The sequence below is a fragment of the Papio anubis genome, chromosome 17 (genome assembly GCF_008728515.1).
Source record: "Papio anubis isolate 15944 chromosome 17, Panubis1.0, whole genome shotgun sequence".
In the NCBI taxonomy this organism is placed as follows: domain Eukaryota; kingdom Metazoa; phylum Chordata; class Mammalia; order Primates; family Cercopithecidae; genus Papio; species Papio anubis.
Window position 1 is genome coordinate 46,125,638 of NC_044992.1, and position 12,193 is coordinate 46,137,830.

Sequence of the window (12,193 nt, forward strand, 5' to 3'; positions counted from 1 at the left end):
GAAACCATTTTTCTACAAAAAAATTTAAAAATGTAAAAATTGGCCAGGCACGGTGGCTTGTGCCTGTAATCCCAGCACTTTGGGAGGCCGAGGCAGGCGGATCACCTGAAGTCAGGAGTTTGAGACCAGCCTGCCAACATGTAGTGAAATCCCGTCTCTACTAAAAAATACAAAAATTAGCCAGGCATGGTGGTGCACACCTGTAGTCTCAGCTACTTGGGAAGCTGAGGCCGAATCGCCTGAACTTGGGAGGCAGAGGTAGCAGTGAACTGAGATAGTGCCACTGCACTCCAGCCTGGGCGACAGAGCAAGAAAAAAAAAAGTAGGCAAACATGATAGTGTGCATCTGTAGTCCTAGCAACTCAGGAAGCTGAGGTGGGAGGTCTTGAGCCCAGGAGGTCAAGGTGGCAGTGAGCTATGATCGCACTATTGCACTCCAGCCTGGGCAACAGAGTAAGGCCCTGTGTCAAAAAATAAATTTAAATTTAAATTAATACAAATTAAATACATTTTAAAAGTCAGCTCTAGCTGGATGTGGTAGCACACACCTATAATCCCAGTCCTTTGGGAGGCCAAGGTAGGAGGATCGCTTGAGGACAGGAGTTTGAGACCAGTCTAGCCTACGTGGCAAAACCCCGTCTCTACTAAAAATACAAAAAATTAGCCGGGCGTGGTGGTGGGCACCTGTAATCCCAGCTACTTGGGAGGCTGAGGCAGGAGAATCGCTTGAACCCGGGAGGCAGAGGTTTCAGTGAGGTGAGATGTGCCATTACACTCCAGCCTGGGCAACAAGAGCAAAAGTCTGTCTAAAAAGTAATTTTAAAGGAATATTTGTCAGAGAATCAGGATAGAACATACTTTATTTAACAGCCTGTTAGTTTAATTTATAATTTGCAACTATTGAGACAGATGACCTGTGGCATCCATCTGTCCTCTTGCCCTGAGCTGCACATCCAGACTTGACTCATAGGCCCCAGCTTGGGTTTTCTGGTTCTTTGAATAGGTAGGAATCTACCAGGGCTCATGTTTTTCCCAGCTGTGGGGCTGGGTTGGAGGGTCCCTCTGGTTCCCCTTTGAATGTTGCAGAAACCAAATTTCCAGCATGTGGTCCTGGACTATGGAAACCTCTCCCCCTGCCTGGGACTCTCACTCTCCAGACGAGTTCATTCAGGTCATCTGAGGCTCCTGTAGATTTTTGGCCACAAATGGTTCCTCATAAAGTAGTGCCCCCAGGATGTTCAGCCTCCCCCCTGCCCCTGCAGGCTTCCTATCCCAGGGTGCCATGTGCTGTTGCCCTCCTGGGAAGAGAAGTCTGGAGGGGCACGGGGCAGCACTGCCCGCTTAGAAGCCCCTTGGGCTTTCTGTCAGATCCTGTCGCCCTGTTCCAGAGGGAAGAGTGGGCTGTCAGTAACAAAATGTTTTCTCTTTTGCCCCTTTTTTGCTACAGTTGGTAGAAATTCGTCCCAGACTTCCTTGGTAACTAATGATGTTGGGATGTTGTGGCCTTCACTGGGAGGACACAGGTTGTCAGGTCACCGTTTCACAGATGGTTGACCCGATGCCAACCATAACAGGCAGGTCTCCTTTGGCTGCAACTCACAGAAGCCCAATTCAAACATGTTCTGTGAGTGAGGACATTTACTGAACCTCAGAATTGAAGGAAGTGGAAGGTTGTGTTTGGGTCCCGGAAAGGGTTAACCATGGGACTGGAATCCCATCCAGACTCCACTCCCTCTTCACGGAGTCTCAGCGTCTCAGAGTCTTAGCGTCTCTGTGTCCTCTGGCCCAGCACCCACAGGCTTCTTGTGAGAAGCTGAGCAGCTTTACTTGCTTCTACTTCCAAAAGTAGTGACTGGCACACAAGCATTCCTATGCCTATGTGGGGGTGGTAGGGGACAGGGCCCTGGGACTTGCAGCCCCCACTAAAGCCCCATGAGGGAAGGAGTTCCCCCAAAGGTGGTGCTGTTCCCAGACAGGAAGGGAACAGTCAGTGCTCTCCACCCCGTCCCGCCCAGCATTGTCCTTACAGATGTCACCTGTCCTTCCAGGCCCAGCTGCTATTTCTGCCTGACACTTGGCCAATTTGCATGGTTAAAACCAGCGTATTTCCAGGAGATGGATGATGTTACAGAACTGGGGTTCCAGAAGGCTAGGGTGGCCCGGCACTCCCGCCTTCTTTAGAACACGGAGAGCTATTAGTTAGACAGGGCTGAAGCGTAGGTGGCAAGGAAGAAGAGGCTCCTACTGCAGACGGCCTTGTTCTACGAGTCCTCCCAGAAATCCCTGGGCCAGCTGGAACCCAGGGTCAGAGAGGGATGGGATAGAGGTAGGCTGTGAAAGGGGGTGGGAACACACCTTCTGGAACCACTGTCTTCCTTGAGGGGACCTCAAGAGGGTGCTTAATGGGCAAGGATGGAGGTTCCTGCTTACCAAGGCTCAGTGACACCAATCTCTGAGGGACCCTCCTGAGTCAGTGTGGGGTAGTCAGTTGTTTGCCTGAAATTCTAATTTACCAGGGGATCTTGTAAATTTTATTTGCTAAATCTGTCAGCTCTGGGGGTAGGAGGATGAGAAAAGCAAAAGAATGGCCCCAAGCTCAGGCCACTGTGGAGTGAGACAGAACAAGAGACCAGAGAGGAAACAAGTCCACCAGGGTAGCCATCTTGTCCGAGCGGAAGCCGCCTGACACCTGAGGCGGTAGATGGAAGAACTCAGGCCTCTGCCTCCTCAGCAGCATACACCTAGTTTAGGGGAAGGACATACCTTCCCTCAGGGACAGAAATAGCCCCAGATTTTCAGTCTTCACAATCTACGCATCTGACAAAGGACTAATATCCAGAATCTACAATGAACTCAAAGCAGTAAGAAAAAAAAAAAAAATTCCCATCAAAAAGTGGACTAAGGACATGAATAGACAATTCTCAAAAGAAGATAGACAAATGGCAACGAACGTATGAAAAAATGCTCAACATCACTAATGACCAGCGAAATGCAAATCAAAGCCACAGTGTGATACCACCTTGCTCCTGTAAGAATGGCCATAATTTTTTTAAAAAATCGAAAAACAGATGTTGGCGTGGTGCAGTGATCAGGGAACATTTCTACACTGCTGATGGGAATGTAAACTAGTACAGCCGCTAAGGAAAACAGTGTGGAGATTCCTTAAAGAACTAAAAGTAGAATTACCGTTTGATCCAGCAATCCCACTACTGGGTATCTACCCAGAGGAAAAGAAGTCATTATTTGAAAAAGATACTTGAACACACATGTTTATAGCAGCACAATTCACAATTGCAAAATCATGGAACCGACCCAAATGCCCATCAGTCAACGAGTGGATAAAGAAACTGGTATATATATATATGATGGAATATGATGGAATACTACACAGCCTTAAAAAGGAATGAATTAACAGCATTTGCAGTGACCTGGATGAGACTGGAGATTATTGTTCTACGTGAAGGCCTGTGGAGGAAAGGCCAGAGGGCTAGCAGTGAAGGGGATTCTGGGCATTGCTCTACATGGGAGACTCAGCAAGAACCATGTCATGTGTGTGGAGAAGTTACTGAGTGTGAGGCAAGAACCATGTCTTTTTTCTTCGCAGGGTAGAAAGGAGGTTGCACTATTCATGCCGGCCACTCTCCTACTAGCTGACAGGATGCTGCCTAGGATGAAACAGGGTGCATGTGCACAATGGAGTCAGTCCAAGACTCCTGTTCTCACTCAGGGATTCTTCATTTCTTCTTCCTATTGCTTCCACTTCATGTTATTTTCTTCCCTTTCCATTTACAAGTAAAACTGACCGGAGCCCCAGGAATAAATGGTTTTCTTGGCTTCCTCCTTGCTCCCATCTGGACCCAGTCCCCTGGTTCCTGTCGGTCATTTGCAAACCAAGAGGACCACAATAAACAAATCTCCATATGTTTTGAAATATTAAAGCATTCACTCTGCAAAGAATGTGTCAATTTATTCATTGTTAATTCTACGTATATTTGAGTACATAAAACAGTAGGAGTGTACTAGGTACGAGAAGGAAGATAAAACAGAACTATTTTTCTTGAGGTGTTCATAATCTAGGTGGAGAAGCAGAGATATCCACAAACATTGTAAGAGATTATTAAATGTATAATAAAATCCATAATTATTGCTTTGAAACAATATCGGCGTCCAAAAATTCTTCTGAATAATAATTTTTAAAGTAAAACAGAAAGCTCAAAAGTAGGCAATGGGTGGGGCTAAGGGTCTGGTATTGGGGTGGAGAAAGTAGTGATGGGATGGAGAAATAGTGGCAGATGCCAATGATTTGGGGGTAATTTGGGAGAATAGGCTAGGATCTAGATGATTTTAAAAAGACTTCTCTGAGCAGGATCTGGTTTGCTTGGGGGGTGCTGATGTGGAGTAGAACATGTTTAAAGAAAAGGCAAAGGCAGAAAAGCGACAGTTGAAGGAATGTCCAGCATAGAGCCACCATCAGTAATGTCTGACCAAACTGGGGTTTTATCTTGGACCACTCATTTCTCTACCTCTGAGTCTTAACTGCTTCTACTATAAAAGGAGAGATTTGACTATTCAGTGGTTCCCAGACTTTTGTTTTTCACAGGTCATAAAATGTAAAAAAAATTAAACCTGAGATTTTTAATTTTTAATTATGATATCCAAGTAATAGCATTGAAGCAACTATCCTCTATTTATCAGCATCTTTTCATAAAGGGAGGTCATACTTATAGAAGAATGGAGTGGAATCTATTTTATGAAATTATTAAAAACCTGATTATATTTTCCACATTGTCCTCATTTTGTAGAGTAGGGGTGGAAACTTTATCACAGCATGGGTCTGAAGACAATTATTTAGAAACCACAAGAGACTTGTCCTGCTGGGTCTCATCTGGCTCTGACGTTCTTTTTTTTTTTTTTTTTTTTAATTTTATTATACTTTAAGTTCTAGGGTACATGTGCACAACGTGCAGGTTTGTTACATACGTATACATGTGCCATGTTGGTGTGCTGCACCCATCAACTCGTCAGCACCCATCAACTCATCATTTACATCAGGTATAACTCCCAATGCCATCCCTCCCCCCTCCCCCTAGGCTCTGACATTCTAGGATTAAAGTAAAGAGCAGTAGGACCCACTTTCCCTCTTGTGCTACTGAAACTGCCTTTACAAAAATTATGACAATTCTGACCTAACTGACTCCATCTTGCTTCTAACCTCCAAGCTGCCCTTGCTCATTCCTGGGCACAGGCCAAGCTAACTATGGGAGGAATTTAGTTTACTATTTAACTTTGAAACAAAGATGACAGTCCCTTCCTAAAACAAATCACCTCCTTGCTTGGGAATCAGACCTCCTTTGTAAGACTTTATAGTCTTTGTAAGACTAACAAATTAGCCACAAGATTAGATACTATAGCTCAGGAATTATGTAGCCAGAGGCCACAAGATTTCTAACCAGTTGCTCCTATAGATAACATTGTTGTAGGCTAGGCACAGTGGCTTATGCCTGTAATCCCAGCACTTTGGGAGGTGGGTGGATCACTTAAGGTCAGGAGTTCAAGACCAGCCTGGCCAACATGGTGAAACCCTGTCTCTACTAAAAATAGAAAAATTAGCTGGGTGTGATGGCAGGCACCTGTTACCTGTAATCCCAGCACTTTGGGAGGTGGGTGGATCACTTAAGGTCAGAGTTCAAGACCAGCCTGGCCAACATGGTAAAACCCTGTCTCTACTAAAAATAGAAAAATTAGCTGGGTGTGATGGCAGGCACTTGTTACCCCCCCTACTCAGGAGGCTGAGCGGGGAGAATCGCTTGAACCCAGGAGGCAGAGGTTGCAGTGAGCCAAGATTGCACCACTGCACTCCAGCCTGGGCAACAGAGTGAGACTCTCTCACAAAAAAAAAAAAAAAAAAAAAAAAAAAAAAAGATAGCATTGTTGTAGTCTCAGCAATGCACCAAGATTTAACAGTTGCTCCTTGTCTGAGATAACATGCCTGGGAGTTCTTTGTCCTACCTCCAAGACAATTAAGAAGAGCAGACACAAAGTTGAGAAGTTGAGATTAGAGTGAAAGTTTAATAAGCGAAAGAAGAAAACTCTCTGCCAGCAGAGAGGGGGCCCCGAACGGGTGCCCCTGTGAGGCTGGTGTCCAGGGTTTTTACAGACTGGGAAGGGGAAGGAATGTGCTTAGTTGCCCCAGGACCAATCAGGAGCTGAAATGATGATTCCTAGATGCTGCTTAGCTTGACCCAGGACCTATCAGGAGCTGAAGTGAAAGCTTGGCCCCAGACCTACCAAGGGCTGAAGTGATACTTCATAGAGGCCAAACTTATAGCCCAAAAAGGAAAGTAAAGTGTCCACTGGAACCCACGGGAGCCCACTGTACCCACACTCACAAAAGGAGAAGAAAGTTTGTCCTAGGAGCTTGCTGACTATACAAAGGACAAAGACATTTCTATGCCAGGCCTTGTTCCTTTATGTGAATGAAATAGAGGTTTGTTGAAGTTTTTATCCAAATGGGCCTGAGGTTTTGCTATCTGTACAGCCATGGGCATGTCGCCAGGTACAACTTGCTGTGCTTGTTCCCTTATTGGTGCCTGCAGCTAGAATGTTTTCCTAGGCTGCTTTTTTATGTTATGTGGAGATGAGGCACTGACCTGTGGGCCGGGGGCTCTCTGGGGACCCTTTCCTTGCTATCTACCTAAGGCGAGCTAACTCACTCCTTTCAACATTACTGTTGTAAAACTGAAGATTGCCATTCTAGGTATTTTTCAGACCCTGTATTCTGATGGACGAGCTGGCACCACTCAGATCGGCAAACTGGCTCATCTGGTCTTGTGGCCCCCAACCAGGAATTCACCCAGCACAAGAACACAAGCTCTGACACCCTATGATTTCATCCTTGACCCAACCAATCAGCATTCCCCACTCCCTAGCCCCCTGCCTGCCAAACTATCCTTAAAAACCCTAGCTTCCAAATTTTCAGGGAGGCTGATTTGAGTAATAATAAAACTCCAGTCTTCTATTTCGCTGGTTCTGTACTTATTAAACTCTGTCTATTTCAATAATGCTGTCTCAGTAAATCGGCTTTTCTGGGGAGTGGGTACAATGAACCCACCAGGTGATTACACTGCTCCACCACATAGCTGATTACAACACCTACCCCTCTCAGACACCCTCAGCCCCAAGTTGGACCTATTCTTTGATTTTTACTTTTTTCCAAAATTGATCTCTACTTCTCACTCAGACCTCGGATCTCCCACATCATCTGACCCCCACAAATACACGTACACAATTCACTAGAATCATGTAGGACAACCAGGAAATTCTTTTTAAGGATTTCATGCTAGACTGTTAATAGCTTAGTGAGTCATACTTTTATTTGAATATGTTAAACTCCAAAAAAAAAAAAATTCTTAAGTCAAAAGGTTGCATCGTTCATGGTTATTTCCCACAAGCTCAGTAGGTAGGGCTAATAATACTTAGTACCCTAATCTCCATCAGGAGTGAAGATGAAACTGGCTGCTATAAACGTGTCCCTACCCTTTCATGCTGTCAGCCCATTTTGGGACTCTACCCTAAACATGCACTTGAATGGAAGCACTAAACTCAGGGTCGTGGCGGTGTGGCTGGAGGAGGGGAACAGGCTCAGAAGCCGGCCCCGGGTAGGAGGGGCGAGGGAGCGATCCGGGCGCCGCTCCGCCCCTCGCATGCGCCTCTTGTTTTTTAAAAAAAAAAAAAAAAAAAAAAAAAAAAAGGCGCGGCCGTGTCTTGCGCAGGCGCAGTGCTGCGTGAGCCTTAGCCGCGCAAGCTGGGTGAAGGGAGAATCTGGTACCTTTTGCGGTTCCCACCAAGAGTGACAAAACCTTGCTAGTGTGGGAACTGAGCTCTGGACCCACGGCCGAGGCTTTGCATGTGAGCCGGGGCCACGGTGGAGGGAGGGATGGAGAAAGCCGCCCACTCGCTAACTGGGAATTCTAGAGTCCTGCTTCAGCACTTCACCTGCCTCAGCCTCTGCTGAAGGACTCTGGTTTGTTTTGTTTTGTTTTTTGAGACACACTGTTGCTCTGTTGCCCAGGCTGTGGTGCAGTGGCGTGATCTCTGCCCACCGCAGCATCCGCCTCCAGGGTTCAAGCAATTCTCCTGCCTCGGCCTCCGGAGTAGCTGGGATTACAGGCGCCCGCCACCACGCCCGGCTAATTTTGTATTTTAGTAGAGGTGGGGTTTCACCTTGTTGGCCAGGCTGGTCTCGAACTCCTGGCCTCAGGTGATCCGCCCTCCTCGGCTTCCCAAAGTGCTGGGATTACAGGCGTGAGCCACCGCGCCCGGCCCGCTGAAGGACTCTTAATTCTAGAGGGGACCAGCAGACAGCTACCCCCAACAGATTTTTAGAGTCCCGGAGAGGTACCTCTCCACAGTCAACACGTTTTACCTTCCAGGGCTTCTTAAAGTTTAGGATCTTAAGAAGAAAACTTGTTGGTTAAGTGGGAAGTGTTTTGAATTGCATCCTTCTCGAAGAAGGGTTTGGGGAATATGAAGGCATGGACAGTTTTGTTTTCTGGGCTTGAGATTTCATACGCTTACTTGGCGTGGGACCACCCCCACGGCTTTTTCTGTTCACAGCATTTTCCCAGTTTGACCTTCTGTATTCAGTCCTGGTCTTTCCAAATGCTGCAGCGGCCCATCCTGGTTTCTATGTCGTCGTTAAGTTTTATTCAGCAATGGCTGCCCACGGAGCCCAAAGGCATGCAACCGGAAGCAGCTTTTTCAGACATTTCCAGTCAAGGTGGCTCCAAATATGGAATTCCCAGCTCCGCTGAAATGAAGTGCTGAATTCAATAATAGATTAGCATTTGTCCAGCATTCTGGTTTATAGAATATGTTCAGATGCATTGCCACACTAATCTTTCAGTTCTCTGGTTTTTTTAGATTAAGAAACTCAAACTCAGGATGGTTAAGTGACTTGCTTAAGGTTCCTGACAAAAGTTATGGAAGCTTGAGGTTGAACTCAAACCTACTGATGCTAAACCCCATGTTATTTTGTGCTGTCCCTTTTTAAGAAATCTCAGCTTGGGCAACATAGTGAGACCCCATCTCTACAGAAAAAAATTAAAGATCAGGCTGGGCACGGTGGCTCATGCCTGTAATTCCAGCACTTTGGGAGACTGAGTTGGACGGATCACTTGAGGACAGGAGTTCGAGACCAGCCTTGGCAATATGGCAAAACTCGTATCTCTAGTAAAATACAAAAAATACAGTTCCCTATTGTGCTGTGCCTCAGTGGCCTCCTGTGTAGGGTAGAGGTAGCAATAGCACCCACCCCATAGATGACAATACAAGTACATCTCCTAAAATGTGCCTGGAACATTGGAAGCACCCAGTAAATGTGAGCTGCCAGCAGCACCACCAGCGGTACCATACCAGAGGCCAAAAGTCAGTAGACCAGGACCTTTGATTGTAAGTAATGTTTACCTCTGCCTAATTTTGTTAGTCGTGGCTCCTCCTCCATGGTGAAAGAGGGCTAAGTGCTTGTCTACAGAGGCAGAGGGAAGAGTGAGCACAGCTGGGAGAATTCTGCTCAGTCTGTAACGGGCCTGGGGGAGAAGAGCCACAGGGAACAGAGATGGGTGTCAGCAGCTGCAGAGAGGGGAGGCTGCAGCCAAGCGAGCGTGGTGGATCACACCTATAATCCCAACACTTGGGAGGCTGAGATGGGAGGATTGCTTGAGCCCAGGAGTTCCAGATCAGCCTGGGAAGAAAAACAAGACCCCATCTCTACAAAAAATAAAATAATTAGCCAGGCATGGTGGTTCCCACCTGTAGTCCCAGCTACTTGGAAGGCTGAAGTGGGAGGATCACTTGAGCCCAGGAGTTCAAGGCTGCAGTGAGCCATGATTGCATCACTGAACTGAATCCTGGAAAACAGACTGAGACCCTGTCTCTAAAAAAAAAAGAAAAACGAGAGAGAAAAGGGAGGCTCTGAGAAGGGGAAGGTAAGCCCTGCAGGAGGCTGCCCTTTTGGCCTTGAGGAGGTGCTCTTGGAATTACTTAATGTTCCTTAAGAGAGCAGCGTCTTCATCTGTTAATTAAAAATGGGATCTAAGGCCGGATACAATGGTTCATGCTTGTAATACCAGCACTTTGGGAGGCTGAGGTGGGTGTATCACTTGAGGCCAGGAGTTCAAGACCAGCCTGGCCAACATGGAGAAACCCCATCTTTACTACAAATACAAAAATTGACCAGGTGCAGTGGCTCACGCCTGTAATCCCAACACTTTGAGAGGCCGAGGAGGGCAGATCACCTGAGGTCGGGAGTTTGAGACCAGCCTGACCAATATGAAGAAACCCCATCTCTACTAAAAATACAAAATTAGCCGGGCGTGGTGGTACATGTCTATAATCCCAGCTACTCAGGATGGTGAGGTAGGAGAATCGCTTGAAGTCAGGAGGTGGAAGTTACAGTGAGCTGAGATCATGCCACTGCACTCCACTCTGGGCAACAGAACAAGACCCTGTCTCCAAACACAAAGAAACAAAACCACACAAACTTTGAGGGGGAAAGACCGAAGAAGGGAAAGGCAAGCTGGAAGGGAAGGTTCTAACTCAAGACTCTGGGAATATATGATGAAATTTTATTGGCCCATATTCAGGTGATTTTTTTTTTCAGTGCTTTTAGCTTTGTGGAAAACTGTAGGCATAATTTAGCTATCTCTAGGGACCAAATGTAAAAATGTTTTATGAACATCAGAAAAATCATCCCCCACAAAATTTCTCTTTGGATTTCACAGTTCACGTAAAGATTTTACACCCCTTCCTTCCTCGCTGCACCTCCGGCCCCATCTTGGCGAAGGAAGTAATCCATTGTCCTCCATCCAAAAAGATAAATCAGATGGAGGCATCGCCTGGTGCTCTGTAAGGCTTGTGAGGAGTGCTTCTAATTATTCATGTGGGAGGGTCGCTAGTGTGGGCATTGGGATGAGAAGGAGGCAGCAACAACTAGGACATTCTCAAGCTCCTGGGACTGTGCAGATAAATAGATGGTAAGCTCACAGTTTTGTGAGCCAAGAATGAGGATCTGAAGTCATCCCTAGGCATCTCTTTGAGGATCTCTACAGGCCTGGAGCACTCTGTCTGTCATGATTCATAATCTGTTTCTATATTAAACTGTGGCCACGTGGTTCTGGCAACACCCTGAGGTACACAGACAGCAACCTCAGATGGGAATCCAAAAACCTGTGCTTGGGGATTTTCTCTACTTACTAGCTGTGTGACCTTGTGCAAGTCACTTAATGGTGCCTGGCGCACAGGCGTTTAATGAGTGTGGATCAAGTGAATAAATAGGTAAGCCACCTCCCTGAGCCTCATTTTCCTCATCCGGGAAATGGAAAAACGATGCTTCTCCAACAGGCTGCGATCATGTAGGTAGAATTGCTTTCTAAATGGTGCATCTCAAACTTTCATGCATTTCACAGGAATCACCTGGGGAGCTGCTCAAATACAGATTCTGACTCAGTAGGTCTGGGGCCTGAGTGCCGCATTTCCAACTAACCCCAGGGAATGTTAATGCTGCCTGACTGGACCACACTTTATTATTTTATTTATTTATTTATTTTTTTGTAGAGATAAGGTCTCGCTATGTTGCTCATGCTGGTTTCGAACTCCTGGCCTCAAGCCATCCTCCCGTCTTGGCCTCCCAGAGAGCAGGATTACAGGTATGAGCCACTGTACCTGGCTTGGACCACACTTCATTGTATAGATTTACATTTTTTTTAGAGCAGGGTCTTGCTCTGTCCCCCAGGCTAGAGGGCAGTAGTGTGATCATGGCTCACTGAAGCTTCGAACTCCTGGTCCCAAGCCTCCTGAGTAGTTCGGACCACAGGGCATGTACCACTGTGCCTGGCCCTGGACCAAACTTTAACTAGCAAGGTTCTAGAGTCTAAAGTGCTTTCCAGGTGCTTGAAATCATTATTTCTTCAGCCAGTGGGGTGGGAGGGCTGTACCAAGGGCAGAGTGACCAAACATGGAGAGGGAGCTGTGGACACCCACACATGGGAATAAAGGAAAATCTTGAGTTCCATCAGGGAAATCCTAGCTAGCCCTGAGAAGTAAATAAGCAGCTTGATAAACAGGAAGGTAATAATAGTCTAAAACAATAGCTAAGGAAGTTAGAGTCAGGAGATGTTTGGTTCCCCTCTAGAAA